Genomic DNA, 21,736 nt, shown 5'->3' on the forward strand with positions numbered 1-21,736 from the left:
AATGACCCCTGTGTCCTGAGAAAGGAGAGAGCGGGCTGCTTCTTCAACATCCTGGGGGAGGAGCCCCATCTCTGGGGCCCAAAAGAAAATCTCACGCCTGCCTCCCAGAAGCCCTAGACCTTATGTAAACGAGGGGAGTCCTCAGGCAAAGGCAGACTCTGCCTGCCTTTTGGCCAATGTCACATGGCCTGCGGTCTGGAGAAATTTGCATACCCACAATCCCCTGCCAGGTTTCATGACTTTGGATGGGATTGCTTGCAAATAAAGTCATTCTGCCACGGGTTCGGAGCCCGATAGCATTCTCCATTCGCTTTATCTCAAAAAGCGTCATCGTGTGCACTGCTTCACTAAGTCACCCTGAGCTAGTGAGGTGTTGCATTTTTTGCGGCCGCAGTCGGGGCCACTAGAGCGCATACTCTGGTTTCTCTTCAAACCGAATAAATCTTTCGCCTTTTACTAAAGATTTCCGTGGAGAGGAACATTAAAGAGTTTCACTCAATTTTTTGAAGCCCTGCCAAGTGCAGGGTTACCTATGCTGGTTAAAAAGAAACAGAGCAAATGAAAGCGCAAAGCCTGCTTTTCAGCTGTTGGCTTGCACCCCCCAGCTGTCAGTCAGCCTTTGCAGGGGTCCTCGCAGCACAGCCAGGCTGATGCCTTGCAGTGGTAGCCAGAGGGGGGAGCCTTTAGCTAATGCTTGCTGCTGTCGCCACCTGCTGGTGAGCCAGCAGAGGCTGGCTGCAAGCTAGCATCCAGGAGGATATGGCCCCAGTGGGCAGGGGTTTGGGCCCGGGCCCCGATCGGCTGACGAACGCCTGACAAACGCCGTTCTTTGCCCGCTGGCAGCCCAGGAGGCCCAGCACCCGTGCAAGACAGGGTGAGGGCGGAAAATGACCCCTGTGTCCTGAGAAAGGAGAGAGCGGGCTGCTTCTTCAACATCCTGGGGGAGGAGCCCCATCTCTGGGGCCCAAAAGAAAATCTCACGCCTGCCTCCCAGAAGCCCTAGACCTTATGTAAACGAGGGGAGTCCTCAGGCAAAGGCAGACTCTGCCTGCCTTTTGGCCAATGTCACATGGCCTGCGGTCTGGAGAAATTTGCATACCCACAATCCCCTGCCAGGTTTCATGACTTTGGATGGGATTGCTTGCAAATAAAGTCATTCTGCCACGGGTTCGGAGCCCGATAGCATTCTCCATTCGCTTCATCTCAAAAAGCGTCATCGTGTGCACTGCTTCACTAAGTCACCCTGAGCTAGTGAGGTGTTGCATTTTTTGCGGCCGCAGTCGGGGCCACCAGAGCGCATACTCTGGTTTCTCTTCAAACCGAATAAATCTTTCGCCTTTTACTAAAGATTTCCGTGGAGAGGAACATTAAAGAGTTTCACTCAATTTTTTGAAGCCCTGCCAAGTGCAGGGTTACCTATGCTGGTTAAAAAAAAAAAGAAACAGAGCAAATGAAAGCGCAAAGCCTGCTTTTCAGCTGTTGGCTTGCACCCCCCAGCTGTCAGTCAGCCTTTGCAGGGGTCCTCGCAGCACAGCCAGGCTGATGCCTTGCAGTGGTAGCCAGAGGGGGAGCCTTTAGCTAATGCTTGCTGCTGTCGCCACCTGCTGGTGAGCCAGCAGAGGCTGGCTCCAAGCTAGCATCCAGGAGGATATGGCCCCAGTGGGCAGGGGTTTGGGCCCGGGCCCCGATCGGCTGACGAACGCCTGACAAACGCCGTTCTTTGCCCGCTGGCAGCCCAGGAGGCCCAGCACCCGTGCAAGACAGGGTGAGGGCGGAAAATGACCCCTGTGTCCTGAGAAAGGAGAGAGCGGGCTGCTTCTTCAACATCCTGGGGGAGGAGCCCCATCTCTGGGGCCCAAAAGAAAATCTCACGCCTGCCTCCCAGAAGCCCTAGACCTTATGTAAACGAGGGGAGTCCTCAGGCAAAGGCAGACTCTGCCTGCCTTTTGGCCAATGTCACATGGCCTGCGGTCTGGAGAAATTTGCATACCCACAATCCCCTGCCAGGTTTCATGACTTTGGATGGGATTGCTTGCAAATAAAGTCATTCTGCCACGGGTTCGGAGCCCGATAGCATTCTCCATTCGCTTCATCTCAAAAAGCGTCATCGTGTGCACTGCTTCACTAAGTCACCCTGAGCTAGTGAGGTGTTGCATTTTTTGCGGCCGCAGTCGGGGCCACTAGAGCGCATACTCTGGTTTCTCTTCAAACCGAATAAATCTTTCGCCTTTTACTAAAGATTTCCGTGGAGAGGAACATTAAAGAGTTTCACTCAATTTTTTGAAGCCCTGCCAAGTGCAGGGTTACCTATGCTGGTTAAAAAGAAACAGAGCAAATGAAAGCGCAAAGCCTGCTTTTCAGCTGTTGGCTTGCACCCCCCAGCTGTCAGTCAGCCTTTGCAGGGGTCCTCGCAGCACAGCCAGGCTGATGCCTTGCAGTGGTAGCCAGAGGGGGGAGCCTTTAGCTAATGCTTGCCGCTGTCGCCACCTGCTGGTGAGCCAGCAGAGGCTGGCTCCAAGCTAGCATCCAGGAGGATATGGCCCCAGTGGGCAGGGGTTTGGGCCCGGGCCCCGATCGGCTGACGAACGCCTGACAAACGCCGTCCTTTGCCCGCTGGCAGCCCAGGAGGCCCAGCACCCGTGCAAGACAGGGTGAGGGCGGAAAATGACCCCTGTGTCCTGAGAAAGGAGAGAGCGGGCTGCTTCTTCAACATCCTGGGGGAGGAGCCCCATCTCTGGGGCCCAAAAGAAAATCTCACGCCTGCCTCCCAGAAGCCCTAGACCTTATGTAAACGAGGGGAGTCCTCAGGCAAAGGCAGACTCTGCCTGCCTTTTGGCCAATGTCACATGGCCTGCGGTCTGGAGAAATTTGCATACCCACAATCCCCTGCCAGGTTTCATGACTTTGGATGGGATTGCTTGCAAATAAAGTCATTCTGCCACGGGTTCGGAGCCCGATAGCATTCTCCATTCGCTTCATCTCAAAAAGCGTCATCGTGTGCACTGCTTCACTAAGTCACCCTGAGCTAGTGAGGTGTTGCATTTTTTGCGGCCGCAGTCGGGGCCACTAGAGCGCATACTCTGGTTTCTCTTCAAACCGAATAAATCTTTCGCCTTTTACTAAAGATTTCCGTGGAGAGGAACATTAAAGAGTTATCCTCAATTTTTTGAAGCCCTGCCAAGTGCAGGGTTACCTATGCTGGTTAAAAAGAAACAGAGCAAATGAAAGCGCAAAGCCTGCTTTTCAGCTGTTGGCTTGCACCCCCCAGCTGTCAGTCAGCCTTTGCAGGGGTCCTCGCAGCACAGCCAGGCTGATGCCTTGCAGTGGTAGCCAGAGGGGGGAGCCTTTAGCTAATGCTTGCTGCTGTCGCCACCTGCTGGTGAGCCAGCAGAGGCTGGCTGCAAGCTAGCATCCAGGAGGATATGGCCCCAGTGGGCAGGGGTTTGGGCCCGGGCCCCGATCGGCTGACGAACGCCTGACAAACGCCGTTCTTTGCCCGCTGGCAGCCCAGGAGGCCCAGCACCCGTGCAAGACAGGGTGAGGGCGGAAAATGACCCCTGTGTCCTGAGAAAGGAGAGAGCGGGCTGCTTCTTCAACATCCTGGGGGAGGAGCCCCATCTCTGGGGCCCAAAAGAAAATCTCACGCCTGCCTCCCAGAAGCCCTAGACCTTATGTAAACGAGGGGAGTCCTCAGGCAAAGGCAGACTCTGCCTGCCTTTTGGCCAATGTCACATGGCCTGCGGTCTGGAGAAATTTGCATACCCACAATCCCCTGCCAGGTTTCATGACTTTGGATGGGATTGCTTGCAAATAAAGTCATTCTGCCACGGGTTCGGAGCCCGATAGCATTCTCCATTCGCTTCATCTCAAAAAGCGTCATCGTGTGCACTGCTTCACTAAGTCACCCTGAGCTAGTGAGGTGTTGCATTTTTTGCGGCCGCAGTCGGGGCCACCAGAGCGCATACTCTGGTTTCTCTTCAAACCGAATAAATCTTTCGCCTTTTACTAAAGATTTCCGTGGAGAGGAACATTAAAGAGTTTCACTCAATTTTTTGAAGCCCTGCCAAGTGCAGGGTTACCTATGCTGGTTAAAAAAAAAAAGAAACAGAGCAAATGAAAGCGCAAAGCCTGCTTTTCAGCTGTTGGCTTGCACCCCCCAGCTGTCAGTCAGCCTTTGCAGGGGTCCTCGCAGCACAGCCAGGCTGATGCCTTGCAGTGGTAGCCAGAGGGGGGAGCCTTTAGCTAATGCTTGCTGCTGTCGCCACCTGCTGGTGAGCCAGCAGAGGCTGGCTCCAAGCTAGCATCCAGGAGGATATGGCCCCAGTGGGCAGGGGTTTGGGCCCGGGCCCCGATCGGCTGACGAACGCCTGACAAACGCCGTTCTTTGCCCGCTGGCAGCCCAGGAGGCCCAGCACCCGTGCAAGACAGGGTGAGGGCGGAAAATGACCCCTGTGTCCTGAGAAAGGAGAGAGCGGGCTGCTTTTTCAACATCCTGGGGGAGGAGCCCCATCTCTGGGGCCCAAAAGAAAATCTCACGCCTGCCTCCCAGAAGCCCTAGACCTTATGTAAACGAGGGGAGTCCTCAGGCAAAGGCAGACTCTGCCTGCCTTTTGGCCAATGTCACATGGCCTGCGGTCTGGAGAAATTTGCATACCCACAATCCCCTGCCAGGTTTCATGACTTTGGATGGGATTGCTTGCAAATAAAGTCATTCTGCCACGGGTTCGGAGCCCGATAGCATTCTCCATTCGCTTCATCTCAAAAAGCGTCATCGTGTGCACTGCTTCACTAAGTCACCCTGAGCTAGTGAGGTGTTGCATTTTTTGCGGCCGCAGTCGGGGCCACTAGAGCGCATACTCTGGTTTCTCTTCAAACCGAATAAATCTTTCGCCTTTTACTAAAGATTTCCGTGGAGAGGAACATTAAAGAGTTTCACTCAATTTTTTGAAGCCCTGCCAAGTGCAGGGTTACCTATGCTGGTTAAAAAAAAAAAGAAACAGAGCAAATGAAAGCGCAAAGCCTGCTTTTCAGCTGTTGGCTTGCACCCCCCAGCTGTCAGTCAGCCTTTGCAGGGGTCCTCGCAGCACAGCCAGGCTGATGCTTTGCAGTGGTAGCCAGAGGGGGGAGCCTTTAGCTAATGCTTGCTGCTGTCGCCACCTGCTGGTGAGCCAGCAGAGGCTGGCTCCAAGCTAGCATCCAGGAGGATATGGCCCCAGTGGGCAGGGGTTTGGGCCCGGGCCCCGATCGGCTGACGAACGCCTGACAAACGCCGTTCTTTGCCCGCTGGCAGCCCAGGAGGCCCAGCACCCGTGCAAGACAGGGTGAGGGCGGAAAATGACCCCTGTGTCCTGAGAAAGGAGAGAGCGGGCTGCTTTTTCAACATCCTGGGGGAGGAGCCCCATCTCTGGGGCCCAAAAGAAAATCTCACGCCTGCCTCCCAGAAGCCCTAGACCTTATGTAAACGAGGGGAGTCCTCAGGCAAAGGCAGACTCTGCCTGCCTTTTGGCCAATGTCACATGGCCTGCGGTCTGGAGAAATTTGCATACCCACAATCCCCTGCCAGGTTTCATGACTTTGGATGGGATTGCTTGCAAATAAAGTCATTCTGCCACGGGTTCGGAGCCCGATAGCATTCTCCATTCGCTTCATCTCAAAAAGCGTCATCGTGTGCACTGCTTCACTAAGTCACCCTGAGCTAGTGAGGTGTTGCATTTTTTGCGGCCGCAGTCGGGGCCACTAGAGCGCATACTCTGGTTTCTCTTCAAACCGAATAAATCTTTCGCCTTTTACTAAAGATTTCCGTGGAGAGGAACATTAAAGAGTTTCACTCAATTTTTTGAAGCCCTGCCAAGTGCAGGGTTACCTATGCTGGTTAAAAAAAAAAAGAAACAGAGCAAATGAAAGCGCAAAGCCTGCTTTTCAGCTGTTGGCTTGCACCCCCCAGCTGTCAGTCAGCCTTTGCAGGGGTCCTCGCAGCACAGCCAGGCTGATGCTTTGCAGTGGTAGCCAGAGGGGGGAGCCTTTAGCTAATGCTTGCTGCTGTCGCCACCTGCTGGTGAGCCAGCAGAGGCTGGCTCCAAGCTAGCATCCAGGAGGATATGGCCCCAGTGGGCAGGGGTTTGGGCCCGGGCCCCGATCGGCTGACGAACGCCTGACAAACGCCGTTCTTTGCCCGCTGGCAGCCCAGGAGGCCCAGCACCCGTGCAAGACAGGGTGAGGGCGGAAAATGATCCCTGTGTCCTGAGAAAGGAGAGAGCGGGCTGCTTCTTCAACATCCTGGGGGAGGAGCCCCATCTCTGGGGCCCAAAAGAAAATCTCACGCCTGCCTCCCAGAAGCCCTAGACCTTATGTAAACGAGGGGAGTCCTCAGGCAAAGGCAGACTCTGCCTGCCTTTTGGCCAATGTCACATGGCCTGCGGTCTGGAGAAATTTGCATACCCACAATCCCCTGCCAGGTTTCATGACTTTGGATGGGATTGCTTGCAAATAAAGTCATTCTGCCACGGGTTCGGAGCCCGATAGCATTCTCCATTCGCTTCATCTCAAAAAGCGTCATCGTGTGCACTGCTTCACTAAGTCACCCTGAGCTAGTGAGGTGTTGCATTTTTTGCGGCCGCAGTCGGGGCCACTAGAGCGCATACTCTGGTTTCTCTTCAAACCGAATAAATCTTTCGCCTTTTACTAAAGATTTCCGTGGAGAGGAACATTAAAGAGTTTCACTCAATTTTTTGAAGCCCTGCCAAGTGCAGGGTTACCTATGCTGGTTAAAAAAAAAAAGAAACAGAGCAAATAAAAGCGCAAAGCCTGCTTTTCAGCTGTTGGCTTGCACCCCCCAGCTGTCAGTCAGCCTTTGCAGGGGTCCTCGCAGCACAGCCAGGCTGATGCCTTGCAGTGGTAGCCAGAGGGGGGAGCCTTTAGCTAATGCTTGCTGCTGTCGCCACCTGCTGGTGAGCCAGCAGAGGCTGGCTGCAAGCTAGCATCCAGGAGGATATGGCCCCAGTGGGCAGGGGTTTGGGCCCGGGCCCCGATCGGTTGACGAACGCCTGACAAACGCCGTCCTTTGCCCGGCGGGCAAAAGAACCTGGCAGCCCAGGAGGCCCAGCACCCGTGCAAGACAGGGTGAGGGCGGAAAATGACCCCTGTGTCCTGAGAAAGGAGAGAGCGGGCTGCTTTTTCAACATCCTGGGGGAGGAGCCCCATCTCTGGGGCCCAAAAGAAAATCTCACGCCTGCCTCCCAGAAGCCCTAGACCTTATGTAAACGAGGGGAGTCCTCAGGCAAAGGCAGACTCTGCCTGCCTTTTGGCCAATGTCACATGGCCTGCGGTCTGGAGAAATTTGCATACCCACAATCCCCTGCCAGGTTTCATGACTTTGGATGGGATTGCTTGCAAATAAAGTCATTCTGCCACGGGTTCGGAGCCCGATAGCATTCTCCATTCGCTTCATCTCAAAAAGCGTCATCGTGTGCACTGCTTCACTAAGTCACCCTGAGCTAGTGAGGTGTTGCATTTTTTGCGGCCGCAGTCGGGGCCACTAGAGCGCATACTCTGGTTTCTCTTCAAACCGAATAAATCTTTCGCCTTTTACTAAAGATTTCCGTGGAGAGGAACATTAAAGAGTTTCACTCAATTTTTTGAAGCCCTGCCAAGTGCAGGGTTACCTATGCTGGTTAAAAAGAAACAGAGCAAATGAAAGCGCAAAGCCTGCTTTTCAGCTGTTGGCTTGCACCCCCCAGCTGTCAGTCAGCCTTTGCAGGGGTCCTCGCAGCACAGCCAGGCTGATGCCTTGCAGTGGTAGCCAGAGGGGGGAGCCTTTAGCTAATGCTTGCCGCTGTCGCCACCTGCTGGTGAGCCAGCAGAGGCTGGCTCCAAGCTAGCATCCAGGAGGATATGGCCCCAGTGGGCAGGGGTTTGGGCCCGGGCCCCGATCGGCTGACGAACGCCTGACAAACGCCGTCCTTTGCCCGCTGGCAGCCCAGGAGGCCCAGCACCCGTGCAAGACAGGGTGAGGGCGGAAAATGACCCCTGTGTCCTGAGAAAGGAGAGAGCGGGCTGCTTCTTCAACATCCTGGGGGAGGAGCCCCATCTCTGGGGCCCAAAAGAAAATCTCACGCCTGCCTCCCAGAAGCCCTAGACCTTATGTAAACGAGGGGAGTCCTCAGGCAAAGGCAGACTCTGCCTGCCTTTTGGCCAATGTCACATGGCCTGCGGTCTGGAGAAATTTGCATACCCACAATCCCCTGCCAGGTTTCATGACTTTGGATGGGATTGCTTGCAAATAAAGTCATTCTGCCACGGGTTCGGAGCCCGATAGCATTCTCCATTCGCTTTATCTCAAAAAGCGTCATCGTGTGCACTGCTTCACTAAGTCACCCTGAGCTAGTGAGGTGTTGCATTTTTTGCGGCCGCAGTCGGGGCCACTAGAGCGCATACTCTGGTTTCTCTTCAAACCGAATAAATCTTTCGCCTTTTACTAAAGATTTCCGTGGAGAGGAACATTAAAGAGTTTCACTCAATTTTTTGAAGCCCTGCCAAGTGCAGGGTTACCTATGCTGGTTAAAAAGAAACAGAGCAAATGAAAGCGCAAAGCCTGCTTTTCAGCTGTTGGCTTGCACCCCCCAGCTGTCAGTCAGCCTTTGCAGGGGTCCTCGCAGCACAGCCAGGCTGATGCCTTGCAGTGGTAGCCAGAGGGGGGAGCCTTTAGCTAATGCTTGCTGCTGTCGCCACCTGCTGGTGAGCCAGCAGAGGCTGGCTGCAAGCTAGCATCCAGGAGGATATGGCCCCAGTGGGCAGGGGTTTGGGCCCGGGCCCCGATCGGCTGACGAACGCCTGACAAACGCCGTTCTTTGCCCGCTGGCAGCCCAGGAGGCCCAGCACCCGTGCAAGACAGGGTGAGGGCGGAAAATGACCCCTGTGTCCTGAGAAAGGAGAGAGCGGGCTGCTTCTTCAACATCCTGGGGGAGGAGCCCCATCTCTGGGGCCCAAAAGAAAATCTCACGCCTGCCTCCCAGAAGCCCTAGACCTTATGTAAACGAGGGGAGTCCTCAGGCAAAGGCAGACTCTGCCTGCCTTTTGGCCAATGTCACATGGCCTGCGGTCTGGAGAAATTTGCATACCCACAATCCCCTGCCAGGTTTCATGACTTTGGATGGGATTGCTTGCAAATAAAGTCATTCTGCCACGGGTTCGGAGCCCGATAGCATTCTCCATTCGCTTCATCTCAAAAAGCGTCATCGTGTGCACTGCTTCACTAAGTCACCCTGAGCTAGTGAGGTGTTGCATTTTTTGCGGCCGCAGTCGGGGCCACCAGAGCGCATACTCTGGTTTCTCTTCAAACCGAATAAATCTTTCGCCTTTTACTAAAGATTTCCGTGGAGAGGAACATTAAAGAGTTTCACTCAATTTTTTGAAGCCCTGCCAAGTGCAGGGTTACCTATGCTGGTTAAAAAAAAAAAGAAACAGAGCAAATGAAAGCGCAAAGCCTGCTTTTCAGCTGTTGGCTTGCACCCCCCAGCTGTCAGTCAGCCTTTGCAGGGGTCCTCGCAGCACAGCCAGGCTGATGCCTTGCAGTGGTAGCCAGAGGGGGAGCCTTTAGCTAATGCTTGCTGCTGTCGCCACCTGCTGGTGAGCCAGCAGAGGCTGGCTCCAAGCTAGCATCCAGGAGGATATGGCCCCAGTGGGCAGGGGTTTGGGCCCGGGCCCCGATCGGCTGACGAACGCCTGACAAACGCCGTTCTTTGCCCGCTGGCAGCCCAGGAGGCCCAGCACCCGTGCAAGACAGGGTGAGGGCGGAAAATGACCCCTGTGTCCTGAGAAAGGAGAGAGCGGGCTGCTTCTTCAACATCCTGGGGGAGGAGCCCCATCTCTGGGGCCCAAAAGAAAATCTCACGCCTGCCTCCCAGAAGCCCTAGACCTTATGTAAACGAGGGGAGTCCTCAGGCAAAGGCAGACTCTGCCTGCCTTTTGGCCAATGTCACATGGCCTGCGGTCTGGAGAAATTTGCATACCCACAATCCCCTGCCAGGTTTCATGACTTTGGATGGGATTGCTTGCAAATAAAGTCATTCTGCCACGGGTTCGGAGCCCGATAGCATTCTCCATTCGCTTCATCTCAAAAAGCGTCATCGTGTGCACTGCTTCACTAAGTCACCCTGAGCTAGTGAGGTGTTGCATTTTTTGCGGCCGCAGTCGGGGCCACTAGAGCGCATACTCTGGTTTCTCTTCAAACCGAATAAATCTTTCGCCTTTTACTAAAGATTTCCGTGGAGAGGAACATTAAAGAGTTTCACTCAATTTTTTGAAGCCCTGCCAAGTGCAGGGTTACCTATGCTGGTTAAAAAGAAACAGAGCAAATGAAAGCGCAAAGCCTGCTTTTCAGCTGTTGGCTTGCACCCCCCAGCTGTCAGTCAGCCTTTGCAGGGGTCCTCGCAGCACAGCCAGGCTGATGCCTTGCAGTGGTAGCCAGAGGGGGGAGCCTTTAGCTAATGCTTGCCGCTGTCGCCACCTGCTGGTGAGCCAGCAGAGGCTGGCTCCAAGCTAGCATCCAGGAGGATATGGCCCCAGTGGGCAGGGGTTTGGGCCCGGGCCCCGATCGGCTGACGAACGCCTGACAAACGCCGTCCTTTGCCCGCTGGCAGCCCAGGAGGCCCAGCACCCGTGCAAGACAGGGTGAGGGCGGAAAATGACCCCTGTGTCCTGAGAAAGGAGAGAGCGGGCTGCTTCTTCAACATCCTGGGGGAGGAGCCCCATCTCTGGGGCCCAAAAGAAAATCTCACGCCTGCCTCCCAGAAGCCCTAGACCTTATGTAAACGAGGGGAGTCCTCAGGCAAAGGCAGACTCTGCCTGCCTTTTGGCCAATGTCACATGGCCTGCGGTCTGGAGAAATTTGCATACCCACAATCCCCTGCCAGGTTTCATGACTTTGGATGGGATTGCTTGCAAATAAAGTCATTCTGCCACGGGTTCGGAGCCCGATAGCATTCTCCATTCGCTTCATCTCAAAAAGCGTCATCGTGTGCACTGCTTCACTAAGTCACCCTGAGCTAGTGAGGTGTTGCATTTTTTGCGGCCGCAGTCGGGGCCACTAGAGCGCATACTCTGGTTTCTCTTCAAACCGAATAAATCTTTCGCCTTTTACTAAAGATTTCCGTGGAGAGGAACATTAAAGAGTTATCCTCAATTTTTTGAAGCCCTGCCAAGTGCAGGGTTACCTATGCTGGTTAAAAAGAAACAGAGCAAATGAAAGCGCAAAGCCTGCTTTTCAGCTGTTGGCTTGCACCCCCCAGCTGTCAGTCAGCCTTTGCAGGGGTCCTCGCAGCACAGCCAGGCTGATGCCTTGCAGTGGTAGCCAGAGGGGGGAGCCTTTAGCTAATGCTTGCTGCTGTCGCCACCTGCTGGTGAGCCAGCAGAGGCTGGCTGCAAGCTAGCATCCAGGAGGATATGGCCCCAGTGGGCAGGGGTTTGGGCCCGGGCCCCGATCGGCTGACGAACGCCTGACAAACGCCGTTCTTTGCCCGCTGGCAGCCCAGGAGGCCCAGCACCCGTGCAAGACAGGGTGAGGGCGGAAAATGACCCCTGTGTCCTGAGAAAGGAGAGAGCGGGCTGCTTCTTCAACATCCTGGGGGAGGAGCCCCATCTCTGGGGCCCAAAAGAAAATCTCACGCCTGCCTCCCAGAAGCCCTAGACCTTATGTAAACGAGGGGAGTCCTCAGGCAAAGGCAGACTCTGCCTGCCTTTTGGCCAATGTCACATGGCCTGCGGTCTGGAGAAATTTGCATACCCACAATCCCCTGCCAGGTTTCATGACTTTGGATGGGATTGCTTGCAAATAAAGTCATTCTGCCACGGGTTCGGAGCCCGATAGCATTCTCCATTCGCTTCATCTCAAAAAGCGTCATCGTGTGCACTGCTTCACTAAGTCACCCTGAGCTAGTGAGGTGTTGCATTTTTTGCGGCCGCAGTCGGGGCCACCAGAGCGCATACTCTGGTTTCTCTTCAAACCGAATAAATCTTTCGCCTTTTACTAAAGATTTCCGTGGAGAGGAACATTAAAGAGTTTCACTCAATTTTTTGAAGCCCTGCCAAGTGCAGGGTTACCTATGCTGGTTAAAAAAAAAAAGAAACAGAGCAAATGAAAGCGCAAAGCCTGCTTTTCAGCTGTTGGCTTGCACCCCCCAGCTGTCAGTCAGCCTTTGCAGGGGTCCTCGCAGCACAGCCAGGCTGATGCCTTGCAGTGGTAGCCAGAGGGGGGAGCCTTTAGCTAATGCTTGCTGCTGTCGCCACCTGCTGGTGAGCCAGCAGAGGCTGGCTCCAAGCTAGCATCCAGGAGGATATGGCCCCAGTGGGCAGGGGTTTGGGCCCGGGCCCCGATCGGCTGACGAACGCCTGACAAACGCCGTTCTTTGCCCGCTGGCAGCCCAGGAGGCCCAGCACCCGTGCAAGACAGGGTGAGGGCGGAAAATGACCCCTGTGTCCTGAGAAAGGAGAGAGCGGGCTGCTTTTTCAACATCCTGGGGGAGGAGCCCCATCTCTGGGGCCCAAAAGAAAATCTCACGCCTGCCTCCCAGAAGCCCTAGACCTTATGTAAACGAGGGGAGTCCTCAGGCAAAGGCAGACTCTGCCTGCCTTTTGGCCAATGTCACATGGCCTGCGGTCTGGAGAAATTTGCATACCCACAATCCCCTGCCAGGTTTCATGACTTTGGATGGGATTGCTTGCAAATAAAGTCATTCTGCCACGGGTTCGGAGCCCGATAGCATTCTCCATTCGCTTCATCTCAAAAAGCGTCATCGTGTGCACTGCTTCACTAAGTCACCCTGAGCTAGTGAGGTGTTGCATTTTTTGCGGCCGCAGTCGGGGCCACTAGAGCGCATACTCTGGTTTCTCTTCAAACCGAATAAATCTTTCGCCTTTTACTAAAGATTTCCGTGGAGAGGAACATTAAAGAGTTTCACTCAATTTTTTGAAGCCCTGCCAAGTGCAGGGTTACCTATGCTGGTTAAAAAAAAAAAGAAACAGAGCAAATGAAAGCGCAAAGCCTGCTTTTCAGCTGTTGGCTTGCACCCCCCAGCTGTCAGTCAGCCTTTGCAGGGGTCCTCGCAGCACAGCCAGGCTGATGCTTTGCAGTGGTAGCCAGAGGGGGGAGCCTTTAGCTAATGCTTGCTGCTGTCGCCACCTGCTGGTGAGCCAGCAGAGGCTGGCTCCAAGCTAGCATCCAGGAGGATATGGCCCCAGTGGGCAGGGGTTTGGGCCCGGGCCCCGATCGGCTGACGAACGCCTGACAAACGCCGTTCTTTGCCCGCTGGCAGCCCAGGAGGCCCAGCACCCGTGCAAGACAGGGTGAGGGCGGAAAATGATCCCTGTGTCCTGAGAAAGGAGAGAGCGGGCTGCTTCTTCAACATCCTGGGGGAGGAGCCCCATCTCTGGGGCCCAAAAGAAAATCTCACGCCTGCCTCCCAGAAGCCCTAGACCTTATGTAAACGAGGGGAGTCCTCAGGCAAAGGCAGACTCTGCCTGCCTTTTGGCCAATGTCACATGGCCTGCGGTCTGGAGAAATTTGCATACCCACAATCCCCTGCCAGGTTTCATGACTTTGGATGGGATTGCTTGCAAATAAAGTCATTCTGCCACGGGTTCGGAGCCCGATAGCATTCTCCATTCGCTTCATCTCAAAAAGCGTCATCGTGTGCACTGCTTCACTAAGTCACCCTGAGCTAGTGAGGTGTTGCATTTTTTGCGGCCGCAGTCGGGGCCACTAGAGCGCATACTCTGGTTTCTCTTCAAACCGAATAAATCTTTCGCCTTTTACTAAAGATTTCCGTGGAGAGGAACATTAAAGAGTTTCACTCAATTTTTTGAAGCCCTGCCAAGTGCAGGGTTACCTATGCTGGTTAAAAAAAAAAAGAAACAGAGCAAATGAAAGCGCAAAGCCTGCTTTTCAGCTGTTGGCTTGCACCCCCCAGCTGTCAGTCAGCCTTTGCAGGGGTCCTCGCAGCACAGCCAGGCTGATGCCTTGCAGTGGTAGCCAGAGGGGGGAGCCTTTAGCTAATGCTTGCTGCTGTCGCCACCTGCTGGTGAGCCAGCAGAGGCTGGCTGCAAGCTAGCATCCAGGAGGATATGGCCCCAGTGGGCAGGGGTTTGGGCCCGGGCCCCGATCGGTTGACGAACGCCTGACAAACGCCGTCCTTTGCCCGGCGGGCAAAAGAACCTGGCAGCCCAGGAGGCCCAGCACCCGTGCAAGACAGGGTGAGGGCGGAAAATGACCCCTGTGTCCTGAGAAAGGAGAGAGCGGGCTGCTTTTTCAACATCCTGGGGGAGGAGCCCCATCTCTGGGGCCCAAAAGAAAATCTCACGCCTGCCTCCCAGAAGCCCTAGACCTTATGTAAACGAGGGGAGTCCTCAGGCAAAGGCAGACTCTGCCTGCCTTTTGGCCAATGTCACATGGCCTGCGGTCTGGAGAAATTTGCATACCCACAATCCCCTGCCAGGTTTCATGACTTTGGATGGGATTGCTTGCAAATAAAGTCATTCTGCCACGGGTTCGGAGCCCGATAGCATTCTCCATTCGCTTCATCTCAAAAAGCGTCATCGTGTGCACTGCTTCACTAAGTCACCCTGAGCTAGTGAGGTGTTGCATTTTTTGCGGCCGCAGTCGGGGCCACTAGAGCGCATACTCTGGTTTCTCTTCAAACCGAATAAATCTTTCGCCTTTTACTAAAGATTTCCGTGGAGAGGAACATTAAAGAGTTTCACTCAATTTTTTGAAGCCCTGCCAAGTGCAGGGTTACCTATGCTGGTTAAAAAGAAACAGAGCAAATGAAAGCGCAAAGCCTGCTTTTCAGCTGTTGGCTTGCACCCCCCAGCTGTCAGTCAGCCTTTGCAGGGGTCCTCGCAGCACAGCCAGGCTGATGCCTTGCAGTGGTAGCCAGAGGGGGGAGCCTTTAGCTAATGCTTGCCGCTGTCGCCACCTGCTGGTGAGCCAGCAGAGGCTGGCTCCAAGCTAGCATCCAGGAGGATATGGCCCCAGTGGGCAGGGGTTTGGGCCCGGGCCCCGATCGGCTGACGAACGCCTGACAAACGCCGTCCTTTGCCCGCTGGCAGCCCAGGAGGCCCAGCACCCGTGCAAGACAGGGTGAGGGCGGAAAATGACCCCTGTGTCCTGAGAAAGGAGAGAGCGGGCTGCTTCTTCAACATCCTGGGGGAGGAGCCCCATCTCTGGGGCCCAAAAGAAAATCTCACGCCTGCCTCCCAGAAGCCCTAGACCTTATGTAAACGAGGGGAGTCCTCAGGCAAAGGCAGACTCTGCCTGCCTTTTGGCCAATGTCACATGGCCTGCGGTCTGGAGAAATTTGCATACCCACAATCCCCTGCCAGGTTTCATGACTTTGGATGGGATTGCTTGCAAATAAAGTCATTCTGCCACGGGTTCGGAGCCCGATAGCATTCTCCATTCGCTTCATCTCAAAAAGCGTCATCGTGTGCACTGCTTCACTAAGTCACCCTGAGCTAGTGAGGTGTTGCATTTTTTGCGGCCGCAGTCGGGGCCACTAGAGCGCATACTCTGGTTTCTCTTCAAACCGAATAAATCTTTCGCCTTTTACTAAAGATTTCCGTGGAGAGGAACATTAAAGAGTTTCACTCAATTTTTTGAAGCCCTGCCAAGTGCAGGGTTACCTACAGTGCCTTAAGTGGCACTACAAATCGAGCCGGGGCCCATCGAGGGGGCGTGGCCTAACAACGGGGGTCTTGATGGGCCGTTAGGCCACGCCCCCTTGACGAGCCCCGGCTCAATGGGCTACTGGCACCCCTGCCAGGCAGCCTTTTGTAGAGATTAGCACCCTCTCCCCTTTGGGGGAGAGGGTGCTGATCTCTGCATTTCTATTCTATAGGCTTGCCTGGCAGGGGACAGCGCCTCTCCTATTCAGCCTTAATGGTGGCGCTGCCCCTCGCCAGCTGGGGAGGGGCAGCGTCACCATTAAGACTGAAAGGGTGAGGCCACTGGAAGCAGAGGCCTTTTTCCTAAAGACTGAAACTCCCGAGAATCCACGGGAGCTTCAGTATTTAGAAAGCAAGGCCTCTGCTTCCAGCGGCCACACGTTTTCTCCATAATGGTGGCGCCGGCCCACGTGCATCCCTTGATTAAAGGGATGCCTCGCAGGTGCGGCGCCACCATTATGGCTGAAAGGCATTTTTTTCTGAAGCCCGAAGCTCTCGCATACGAGCGAGAGCTTCAGGCTGTAGAAAAAAATGCTTTTTCCTGTAGTGGCCGGGGCTGACAGGGGAGATTAGTGGGCCCCGGCAGGGCCCCGCCTCAAAACGAAATTTCGGAGACTGCCGGGGCCCAGCCCCGGCAGGCCCCGGCCCACTTAAAGCCCTGGTTACCTATGCTGGTTAAAAAGAAACAGAGCAAATGAAAGCGCAAAGCCTGCTTTTCAGCTGTTGGCTTGCACCCCCCAGCTGTCAGTCAGCCTTTGCAGGGGTCCTCGCAGCACAGCCAGGCTGATGCCTTGCAGTGGTAGCCAGAGGGGGGAGCCTTTAGCTAATGCTTGCTGCTGTCGCCACCTGCTGGTGAGCCAGCAGAGGCTGGCTGCAAGCTAGCATCCAGGAGGATATGGCCCCAGTGGGCAGGGGTTTGGGCCCGGGCCCCGATCGGCTGACGAACGCCTGACAAACGCCGTTCTTTGCCCGCTGGCAGCCCAGGAGGCCCAGCACCCGTGCAAGACAGGGTGAGGGCGGAAAATGACCCCTGTGTCCTGAGAAAGGAGAGAGCGGGCTGCTTCTTCAACATCCTGGGGGAGGAGCCCCATCTCTGGGGCCCAAAAGAAAATCTCACGCCTGCCTCCCAGAAGCCCTAGACCTTATGTAAACGAGGGGAGTCCTCAGGCAAAGGCAGACTCTGCCTGCCTTTTGGCCAATGTCACATGGCCTGCGGTCTGGAGAAATTTGCATACCCACAATCCCCTGCCAGGTTTCATGACTTTGGATGGGATTGCTTGCAAATAAAGTCATTCTGCCACGGGTTCGGAGCCCGATAGCATTCTCCATTCGCTTCATCTCAAAAAGCGTCATCGTGTGCACTGCTTCACTAAGTCACCCTGAGCTAGTGAGGTGTTGCATTTTTTGCGGCCGCAGTCGGGGCCACCAGAGCGCATACTCTGGTTTCTCTTCAAACCGAATAAATCTTTCGCCTTTTACTAAAGATTTCCGTGGAGAGGAACATTAAAGAGTTTCACTCAATTTTTTGAAGCCCTGCCAAGTGCAGGGTTACCTATGCTGGTTAAAAAAAAAAAGAAACAGAGCAAATGAAAGCGCAAAGCCTGCTTTTCAGCTGTTGGCTTGCACCCCCCAGCTGTCAGTCAGCCTTTGCAGGGGTCCTCGCAGCACAGCCAGGCTGATGCCTTGCAGTGGTAGCCAGAGGGGGGAGCCTTTAGCTAATGCTTGCTGCTGTCGCCACCTGCTGGTGAGCCAGCAGAGGCTGGCTCCAAGCTAGCATCCAGGAGGATATGGCCCCAGTGGGCAGGGGTTTGGGCCCGGGCCCCGATCGGCTGACGAACGCCTGACAAACGCCGTTCTTTGCCCGCTGGCAGCCCAGGAGGCCCAGCACCCGTGCAAGACAGGGTGAGGGCGGAAAATGACCCCTGTGTCCTGAGAAAGGAGAGAGCGGGCTGCTTTTTCAACATCCTGGGGGAGGAGCCCCATCTCTGGGGCCCAAAAGAAAATCTCACGCCTGCCTCCCAGAAGCCCTAGACCTTATGTAAACGAGGGGAGTCCTCAGGCAAAGGCAGACTCTGCCTGCCTTTTGGCCAATGTCACATGGCCTGCGGTCTGGAGAAATTTGCATACCCACAATCCCCTGCCAGGTTTCATGACTTTGGATGGGATTGCTTGCAAATAAAGTCATTCTGCCACGGGTTCGGAGCCCGATAGCATTCTCCATTCGCTTCATCTCAAAAAGCGTCATCGTGTGCACTGCTTCACTAAGTCACCCTGAGCTAGTGAGGTGTTGCATTTTTTGCGGCCGCAGTCGGGGCCACTAGAGCGCATACTCTGGTTTCTCTTCAAACCGAATAAATCTTTCGCCTTTTACTAAAGATTTCCGTGGAGAGGAACATTAAAGAGTTTCACTCAATTTTTTGAAGCCCTGCCAAGTGCAGGGTTACCTATGCTGGTTAAAAAAAAAAAGAAACAGAGCAAATGAAAGCGCAAAGCCTGCTTTTCAGCTGTTGGCTTGCACCCCCCAGCTGTCAGTCAGCCTTTGCAGGGGTCCTCGCAGCACAGCCAGGCTGATGCCTTGCAGTGGTAGCCAGAGGGGGGAGCCTTTAGCTAATGCTTGCTGCTGTCGCCACCTGCTGGTGAGCCAGCAGAGGCTGGCTCCAAGCTAGCATCCAGGAGGATATGGCCCCAGTGGGCAGGGGTTTGGGCCCGGGCCCCGATCGGCTGACGAACGCCTGACAAACGCCGTCCTTTGCCCGCTGGCAGCCCAGGAGGCCCAGCACCCGTGCAAGACAGGGTGAGGGCGGAAAATGACCCCTGTGTCCTGAGAAAGGAGAGAGCGGGCTGCTTCTTCAACATCCTGGGGGAGGAGCCCCATCTCTGGGGCCCAAAAGAAAATCTCACGCCTGCCTCCCAGAAGCCCTAGACCTTATGTAAACGAGGGGAGTCCTCAGGCAAAGGCAGACTCTGCCTGCCTTTTGGCCAATGTCACATGGCCTGCGGTCTGGAGAAATTTGCATACCCACAATCCCCTGCCAGGTTTCATGACTTTGGATGGGATTGCTTGCAAATAAAGTCATTCTGCCACGGGTTCGGAGCCCGATAGCATTCTCCATTCGCTTCATCTCAAAAAGCGTCATCGTGTGCACTGCTTCACTAAGTCACCCTGAGCTAGTGAGGTGTTGCATTTTTTGCGGCCGCAGTCGGGGCCACTAGAGCGCATACTCTGGTTTCTCTTCAAACCGAATAAATCTTTCGCCTTTTACTAAAGATTTCCGTGGAGAGGAACATTAAAGAGTTTCACTCAATTTTTTGAAGCCCTGCCAAGTGCAGGTTTACCTATGCTGGTTAAAAAGAAACAGAGCAAATGAAAGCGCAAAGCCTGCTTTTCAGCTGTTGGCTTGCACCCCCCAGCTGTCAGTCAGCCTTTGCAGGGGTCCTCGCAGCACAGCCAGGCTGATGCCTTGCAGTGGTAGCCAGAGGGGGGAGCCTTTAGCTAATGCTTGCTGCTGTCGCCACCTGCTGGTGAGCCAGCAGAGGCTGGCTGCAAGCTAGCATCCAGGAGGATATGGCCCCAGTGGGCAGGGGTTTGGGCCCGGGCCCCGATCGGCTGACGAACGCCTGACAAACGCCGTTCTTTGCCCGCTGGCAGCCCAGGAGGCCCAGCACCCGTGCAAGACAGGGTGAGGGCGGAAAATGACCCCTGTGTCCTGAGAAAGGAGAGAGCGGGCTGCTTCTTCAACATCCTGGGGGAGGAGCCCCATCTCTGGGGCCCAAAAGAAAATCTCACGCCTGCCTCCCAGAAGCCCTAGACCTTATGTAAACGAGGGGAGTCCTCAGGCAAAGGCAGACTCTGCCTGCCTTTTGGCCAATGTCACATGGCCTGCGGTCTGGAGAAATTTGCATACCCACAATCCCCTGCCAGGTTTCATGACTTTGGATGGGATTGCTTGCAAATAAAGTCATTCTGCCACGGGTTCGGAGCCCGATAGCATTCTCCATTCGCTTCATCTCAAAAAGCGTCATCGTGTGCACTGCTTCACTAAGTCACCCTGAGCTAGTGAGGTGTTGCATTTTTTGCGGCCGCAGTCGGGGCCACCAGAGCGCATACTCTGGTTTCTCTTCAAACCGAATAAATCTTTCGCCTTTTACTAAAGATTTCCGTGGAGAGGAACATTAAAGAGTTTCACTCAATTTTTTGAAGCCCTGCCAAGTGCAGGGTTACCTATGCTGGTTAAAAAAAAAAAGAAACAGAGCAAATGAAAGCGCAAAGCCTGCTTTTCAGCTGTTGGCTTGCACCCCCCAGCTGTCAGTCAGCCTTTGCAGGGGTCCTCGCAGCACAGCCAGGCTGATGCCTTGCAGTGGTAGCCAGAGGGGGGAGCCTTTAGCTAATGCTTGCTGCTGTCGCCACCTGCTGGTGAGCCAGCAGAGGCTGGCTGCAAGCTAGCATCCAGGAGGATATGGCCCCAGTGGGCAGGGGTTTGGGCCCGGGCCCCGATCGGCTGACGAACGCCTGACAAACGCCGTTCTTTGCCCGCTGGCAGCCCAGGAGGCCCAGCACCCGTGCAAGACAGGGTGAGGGCGGAAAATGACCCCTGTGTCCTGAGAAAGGAGAGAGCGGGCTGCTTCTTCAACATCCTGGGGGAGGAGCCCCATCTCTGGGGCCCAAAAGAAAATCTCACGCCTGCCTCCCAGAAGCCCTAGACCTTATGTAAACGAGGGGAGTCCTCAGGCAAAGGCAGACTCTGCCTGCCTTTTGGCCAATGTCACATGGCCTGCGGTCTGGAGAAATTTGCATACCCACAATCCCCTGCCAGGTTTCATGACTTTGGATGGGATTGCTTGCAAATAAAGTCATTCTGCCACGGGTTCGGAGCCCGATAGCATTCTCCATTCGCTTCATCTCAAAAAGCGTCATCGTGTGCACTGCTTCACTAAGTCACCCTGAGCTAGTGAGGTGTTGCATTTTTTGCGGCCGCAGTCGGGGCCACCAGAGCGCATACTCTGGTTTCTCTTCAAACCGAATAAATCTTTCGCCTTTTACTAAAGATTTCCGTGGAGAGGAACATTAAAGAGTTTCACTCAATTTTTTGAAGCCCTGCCAAGTGCAGGGTTACCTATGCTGGTTAAAAAAAAAAAGAAACAGAGCAAATGAAAGCGCAAAGCCTGCTTTTCAGCTGTTGGCTTGCACCCCCCAGCTGTCAGTCAGCCTTTGCAGGGGTCCTCGCAGCACAGCCAGGCTGATGCCTTGCAGTGGTAGCCAGAGGGGGGAGCCTTTAGCTAATGCTTGCTGCTGTCGCCACCTGCTGGTGAGCCAGCAGAGGCTGGCTCCAAGCTAGCATCCAGGAGGATATGGCCCCAGTGGGCAGGGGTTTGGGCCCGGGCCCCGATCGGCTGACGAACGCCTGACAAACGCCGTTCTTTGCCCGCTGGCAGCCCAGGAGGCCCAGCACCCGTGCAAGACAGGGTGAGGGCGGAAAATGACCCCTGTGTCCTGAGAAAGGAGAGAGCGGGCTGCTTCTTCAACATCCTGGGGGAGGAGCCCCATCTCTGGGGCCCAAAAGAAAATCTCACGCCTGCCTCCCAGAAGCCCTAGACCTTATGTAAACGAGGGGAGTCCTCAGGCAAAGGCAGACTCTGCCTGCCTTTTGGCCAATGTCACATGGCCTGCGGTCTGGAGAAATTTGCATACCCACAATCCCCTGCCAGGTTTCATGACTTTGGATGGGATTGCTTGCAAATAAAGTCATTCTGCCACGGGTTCGGAGCCCGATAGCATTCTCCATTCGCTTCATCTCAAAAAGCGTCATCGTGTGCACTGCTTCACTAAGTCACCCTGAGCTAGTGAGGTGTTGCATTTTTTGCGGCCGCAGTCGGGGCCACTAGAGCGCATACTCTGGTTTCTCTTCAAACCGAATAAATCTTTCGCCTTTTACTAAAGATTTCCGTGGAGAGGAACATTAAAGAGTTTCACTCAATTTTTTGAAGCCCTGCCAAGTGCAGGGTTACCTATGCTGGTTAAAAA

At 54.7% G+C, this 21,736-nt stretch overlaps 24 non-coding genes across 24 annotated transcripts; all 24 read left to right on the top strand.

Moving 5' to 3' along the window:
• The first annotated feature begins 412 nt into the window (after window positions 1-412).
• Window positions 413-528, top strand: LOC138563481 (U5 spliceosomal RNA). The gene has a single exon (XR_011299458.1). It is a non-coding gene; the product is annotated as a U5 spliceosomal RNA (small nuclear RNA).
• Window positions 529-1,298: 770 nt separating this feature from the next.
• LOC138563482 (U5 spliceosomal RNA) lies at window positions 1,299-1,414 on the top strand. Its single transcript, XR_011299459.1, has one exon. It is a non-coding gene; the product is annotated as a U5 spliceosomal RNA (small nuclear RNA).
• Window positions 1,415-2,189: 775 nt separating this feature from the next.
• Window positions 2,190-2,305, top strand: LOC138563483 (U5 spliceosomal RNA). The gene has a single exon (XR_011299460.1). It is a non-coding gene; the product is annotated as a U5 spliceosomal RNA (small nuclear RNA).
• Window positions 2,306-3,075: 770 nt separating this feature from the next.
• LOC138565579 (U5 spliceosomal RNA) lies at window positions 3,076-3,191 on the top strand. Its single transcript, XR_011301415.1, has one exon. It is a non-coding gene; the product is annotated as a U5 spliceosomal RNA (small nuclear RNA).
• Window positions 3,192-3,961: 770 nt separating this feature from the next.
• On the top strand, window positions 3,962-4,077 carry LOC138563484 (U5 spliceosomal RNA). The gene has a single exon (XR_011299461.1). It is a non-coding gene; the product is annotated as a U5 spliceosomal RNA (small nuclear RNA).
• Window positions 4,078-4,853: 776 nt separating this feature from the next.
• On the top strand, window positions 4,854-4,969 carry LOC138563485 (U5 spliceosomal RNA). Its single transcript, XR_011299462.1, has one exon. It is a non-coding gene; the product is annotated as a U5 spliceosomal RNA (small nuclear RNA).
• A 776-nt stretch (window positions 4,970-5,745) lies between these two features.
• LOC138563486 (U5 spliceosomal RNA) lies at window positions 5,746-5,861 on the top strand. The gene has a single exon (XR_011299463.1). It is a non-coding gene; the product is annotated as a U5 spliceosomal RNA (small nuclear RNA).
• Window positions 5,862-6,637: 776 nt separating this feature from the next.
• Window positions 6,638-6,753, top strand: LOC138563487 (U5 spliceosomal RNA). Its single transcript, XR_011299464.1, has one exon. It is a non-coding gene; the product is annotated as a U5 spliceosomal RNA (small nuclear RNA).
• Window positions 6,754-7,543: 790 nt separating this feature from the next.
• Window positions 7,544-7,659, top strand: LOC138563489 (U5 spliceosomal RNA). Its single transcript, XR_011299466.1, has one exon. It is a non-coding gene; the product is annotated as a U5 spliceosomal RNA (small nuclear RNA).
• Window positions 7,660-8,429: 770 nt separating this feature from the next.
• Window positions 8,430-8,545, top strand: LOC138563490 (U5 spliceosomal RNA). The gene has a single exon (XR_011299467.1). It is a non-coding gene; the product is annotated as a U5 spliceosomal RNA (small nuclear RNA).
• Window positions 8,546-9,315: 770 nt separating this feature from the next.
• LOC138563491 (U5 spliceosomal RNA) lies at window positions 9,316-9,431 on the top strand. The gene has a single exon (XR_011299468.1). It is a non-coding gene; the product is annotated as a U5 spliceosomal RNA (small nuclear RNA).
• A 775-nt stretch (window positions 9,432-10,206) lies between these two features.
• LOC138563492 (U5 spliceosomal RNA) lies at window positions 10,207-10,322 on the top strand. Its single transcript, XR_011299469.1, has one exon. It is a non-coding gene; the product is annotated as a U5 spliceosomal RNA (small nuclear RNA).
• A 770-nt stretch (window positions 10,323-11,092) lies between these two features.
• Window positions 11,093-11,208, top strand: LOC138565581 (U5 spliceosomal RNA). The gene has a single exon (XR_011301416.1). It is a non-coding gene; the product is annotated as a U5 spliceosomal RNA (small nuclear RNA).
• Window positions 11,209-11,978: 770 nt separating this feature from the next.
• On the top strand, window positions 11,979-12,094 carry LOC138563493 (U5 spliceosomal RNA). The gene has a single exon (XR_011299470.1). It is a non-coding gene; the product is annotated as a U5 spliceosomal RNA (small nuclear RNA).
• Window positions 12,095-12,870: 776 nt separating this feature from the next.
• LOC138563494 (U5 spliceosomal RNA) lies at window positions 12,871-12,986 on the top strand. Its single transcript, XR_011299471.1, has one exon. It is a non-coding gene; the product is annotated as a U5 spliceosomal RNA (small nuclear RNA).
• A 776-nt stretch (window positions 12,987-13,762) lies between these two features.
• On the top strand, window positions 13,763-13,878 carry LOC138563495 (U5 spliceosomal RNA). Its single transcript, XR_011299472.1, has one exon. It is a non-coding gene; the product is annotated as a U5 spliceosomal RNA (small nuclear RNA).
• A 790-nt stretch (window positions 13,879-14,668) lies between these two features.
• Window positions 14,669-14,784, top strand: LOC138563496 (U5 spliceosomal RNA). Its single transcript, XR_011299473.1, has one exon. It is a non-coding gene; the product is annotated as a U5 spliceosomal RNA (small nuclear RNA).
• Window positions 14,785-15,554: 770 nt separating this feature from the next.
• Window positions 15,555-15,670, top strand: LOC138563497 (U5 spliceosomal RNA). Its single transcript, XR_011299474.1, has one exon. It is a non-coding gene; the product is annotated as a U5 spliceosomal RNA (small nuclear RNA).
• Window positions 15,671-17,148: 1,478 nt separating this feature from the next.
• Window positions 17,149-17,264, top strand: LOC138563498 (U5 spliceosomal RNA). Its single transcript, XR_011299475.1, has one exon. It is a non-coding gene; the product is annotated as a U5 spliceosomal RNA (small nuclear RNA).
• A 776-nt stretch (window positions 17,265-18,040) lies between these two features.
• LOC138563500 (U5 spliceosomal RNA) lies at window positions 18,041-18,156 on the top strand. Its single transcript, XR_011299477.1, has one exon. It is a non-coding gene; the product is annotated as a U5 spliceosomal RNA (small nuclear RNA).
• A 776-nt stretch (window positions 18,157-18,932) lies between these two features.
• LOC138564996 (U5 spliceosomal RNA) lies at window positions 18,933-19,048 on the top strand. Its single transcript, XR_011300918.1, has one exon. It is a non-coding gene; the product is annotated as a U5 spliceosomal RNA (small nuclear RNA).
• A 770-nt stretch (window positions 19,049-19,818) lies between these two features.
• Window positions 19,819-19,934, top strand: LOC138563501 (U5 spliceosomal RNA). The gene has a single exon (XR_011299478.1). It is a non-coding gene; the product is annotated as a U5 spliceosomal RNA (small nuclear RNA).
• A 776-nt stretch (window positions 19,935-20,710) lies between these two features.
• LOC138563502 (U5 spliceosomal RNA) lies at window positions 20,711-20,826 on the top strand. The gene has a single exon (XR_011299479.1). It is a non-coding gene; the product is annotated as a U5 spliceosomal RNA (small nuclear RNA).
• A 776-nt stretch (window positions 20,827-21,602) lies between these two features.
• LOC138563503 (U5 spliceosomal RNA) lies at window positions 21,603-21,718 on the top strand. Its single transcript, XR_011299480.1, has one exon. It is a non-coding gene; the product is annotated as a U5 spliceosomal RNA (small nuclear RNA).
• Window positions 21,719-21,736: the final 18 nt, after the last annotated feature.

This window comes from Ambystoma mexicanum, chromosome 1q, assembly GCF_040938575.1.
Source record: "Ambystoma mexicanum isolate Mex_15411 chromosome 1q, UKY_AmexF1_1, whole genome shotgun sequence".
Taxonomy (NCBI): domain Eukaryota; kingdom Metazoa; phylum Chordata; class Amphibia; order Caudata; family Ambystomatidae; genus Ambystoma; species Ambystoma mexicanum.